Raw genomic sequence first — 3290 nt, forward strand, 5'->3', positions numbered from 1 at the left:
TAGAGATTTTCCCCTCCTTGGTTAAATTTATTCCTAGATATTTTATTCATTTGTTTTTTGTAGCTATTGTAAATGGTATTGCCTTCTTGATTTCTTTTTTAGATAGTTTGCTATTGGCATATAGTGAAGAGACAACCCACAGAATGGGAGAAAATAGCTGCAAACTATGCATTTGACTATAAGTGAATATACAGACTATATAAGGAACTCAAAGAACTCAACAGCAAAATAACAAATAATCTGATTAACAAGCAGGCAATGGGTCTGAATAGACATTTCTCAGAGAAGACATGTAAATGGCCAACAGGTATATGAAAAAATGTTTAGCATCACTAATCACCAGGGAAATGTAAATCAAAACTACAAGGAGATATTTTTTTTACCCTTATTAGAATAGCTGTCATAAAAAAGACAAAAAAGAAAGAAAGACAAATGCTGTCAAGGATCTGGAGAAAAGGGAAGGGACTGTCATACACCAATGGTGGGAATGTAAATTATTAGACCATAATAGAAAAGAGTAGGGCATTCCTTTAAAAATTAAAAATATAAGTACCATATGATCCAGCAACCCTACTATTGGGTATATATCCAAAGGAAATGAAATCAACATGTCAAAGAGATATCTGTACTTCCATGTGTATTGCAACACTATTCATAATAGCCAAACCATGAACGCAACTTAAGTGCCCTTCAACTGATGAATTGATAAAGAAAATGTGGTATATTTACAGAACAGAATACTATTCAGCCACACAAAAGAATAAAATTCTGTCATTTGTGCAACATGGATGAGTCAAAGAACACCATGTTACGTGAAATAAGCCAGGCACAGAAAGATAAATATGACATTTCCTCATTTATATGTGGAAACTTAAAAAAGTTTATCTCATAGAAGTAGAGATAGAACAGTGGTTGTCAGATTCTGGGAAGGGAAGAGGGTGGGGGATGATGGAGAGGTTGGTCAAGCTATACAAAGTTACAGTTAAATAGGAGTAATGAATTCCAGTGTTCCATTGTACAGTAACAATAAATATTGTATATTTCAAAATAGCTGAAAGAGAGAATTTTGAATGTTCTTGCCACAAAAAGATAAATATTTGATGTGATAGATATGGTAGTTACCCTAATTTGATCATTACACATTGTATACATGTATTGAAATATCCCACCATACCTGGTAAATACACATAATTATTATGTAACATTTAAAAATAAAATAAAGCTTTTAAAAAAAGAGAATACTGAGCAGACTGCTCTTCATGTAGCTCACATGGTTGGTTCATTTTACATGATTCTTGACATGTTTATCTCTATTATTAATGCAATAAAACGTTTCATTAAAAATTATTTTTTTAAAAAAGCACTAAGCAGAGTGTGCACAGTGTCTACTGGAGGCTGATTAAGTCAGGGAACACAGCTGGTGTCCAGCCATGTATATTTAGAGAAAGCAGGCTACTAGCTTCTTCAGCTGCAAATACCAATACTCACCTGTTATTTGCAAGGAGAATCTGTGAATGGTAAGTACACGTTTCTGGGAGAGGTTGGTAAAAAGGGAGAGGGATGAAATGTACTAAGTGAACAAAAATGAACAATGTTAATACTTATAACCTATATATAGGTTATAATATACATAGATTAGGAATATTATCTAACTATTTTTGGAGATCTCTTTCATCACGCTTCACTTTCTTCCTCCCATGCCTACCCCATCCCATATCTTCAAACTAATTTTACTGGAAAGTACTGTTTTCATGGAGCTTTCATTCTAATGGAAATTCAGTATAAGGAGAGCCCAATGAATGTTGATTAAGTAAATGAACACATGAATGCTGTGGGGAAGATACAATGAAAAAGTTAGCATTTTGGATAGGTTCTGAAGGAAAATAAATTACAGCAAATGAAAACACATCTATATCACCAGCAAAATAACAGGAGGTTGAAAGTATGGGGCATGTTTGAGTATTATTAAGTAGTCTGCTATTTGCGTAATACAAAGGAAAAACCACAGGACTTAAAAAACAGAATTGAATATAAATCTTGCTTCTTTAATTTATTCTCTGTGTGAACCTGCAAGAGATAGTAGACTTTTCTGCTCCTCAGTTTCTTGAGTTTAAAAATAAAAATAGTTTTACATCATCTTTCAATATCATTGTAAGGACTGAATTTAGCACCTACCAGGTCTTAACAAATGCTACATGAGAAATGGTAATGGAAATGAAGTTTGACGTAAAGTTCACGATGAAATCAGGAAGGTCTTTGGAGCCATGATACATATCCAGATAGGGTATTATGTCATGGGTAATGATGACTCGGTGAAAATTTATGAGCTGAGAATGCTATCACTGATCTCACCTAAAGACCACCAGAGGCAGAGTTCTGGTTTATTGCTGATTGCAGCAAGGAAACTGTGGGGTATTTCTGTAAGAAAGTGATGGACTTAACAGAATTTGGGCACGGGTTAGATGATTTTGGAGAGAAAGTTGGGCTTTTCTGTGGATTGAATGTTGCCAGGAAGCGGGGATATCTTAAATGAATGTCATTTAGAAAGAGAGAACATTAGAGCAAGGCTAAAACTACAAAACAAGCAAAAGTCACAAATATTGGCCAGCATGTGGGCTGTTTGGTTTTTTTGTGGTTTGGAAAATGCTCATATTTTCCTCTCTGTTTAGACATAATAGGAGAGTGGTCTTGATTCTGTCTTTATCCATTATAGTCACAGAGTGGCCTGGTCTGATTTTGACATTCTATAAAGTTGTATGTGTTCAACAGAACATCAAGGCCTATCTGTGAGTACCACACCAGCTCCCAGAAAGATCAATACCTAATGAATAGTAGCAGGCCAGTCATCTGATGTCAGCCTAGCCCCTAGATGTACCAGATTGTCAGATATCTACTTTACTCTTTCTCAGTGTAAGTTCATATATATATATTACTTATATATAATATATATAATATATTATATAATATATATGTATATAAAATATATACATAATATATTATATATATCTCAATGGAGAGAAACCAGAGCTGAGCTGTATCCTCTTATACCAGGTGAGTAATAATGAGGACTTAAACTAGAGACTGCATAGGAGGATGGTTATTTGCCAAAAAAAAAAAAAAAAAAAAACTACTGGTTAATCTATCAGAAATGGGTTAAACAGGATTCTGGTGATGTGTGGTTACTTGAATGAGAGTTAAGCATGTTTTTCTTTAACATATCCCATCAATGATTTTCTATTGTGATGGTGATTTGAAGTACCTAGTCATTCAAATGGTCAATTTAGAATAAT

Source organism: Mandrillus leucophaeus, unplaced genomic scaffold, assembly GCF_000951045.1.
Source record: "Mandrillus leucophaeus isolate KB7577 unplaced genomic scaffold, Mleu.le_1.0 Scaffold56, whole genome shotgun sequence".
Taxonomy (NCBI): Eukaryota; Metazoa; Chordata; class Mammalia; order Primates; family Cercopithecidae; genus Mandrillus; species Mandrillus leucophaeus.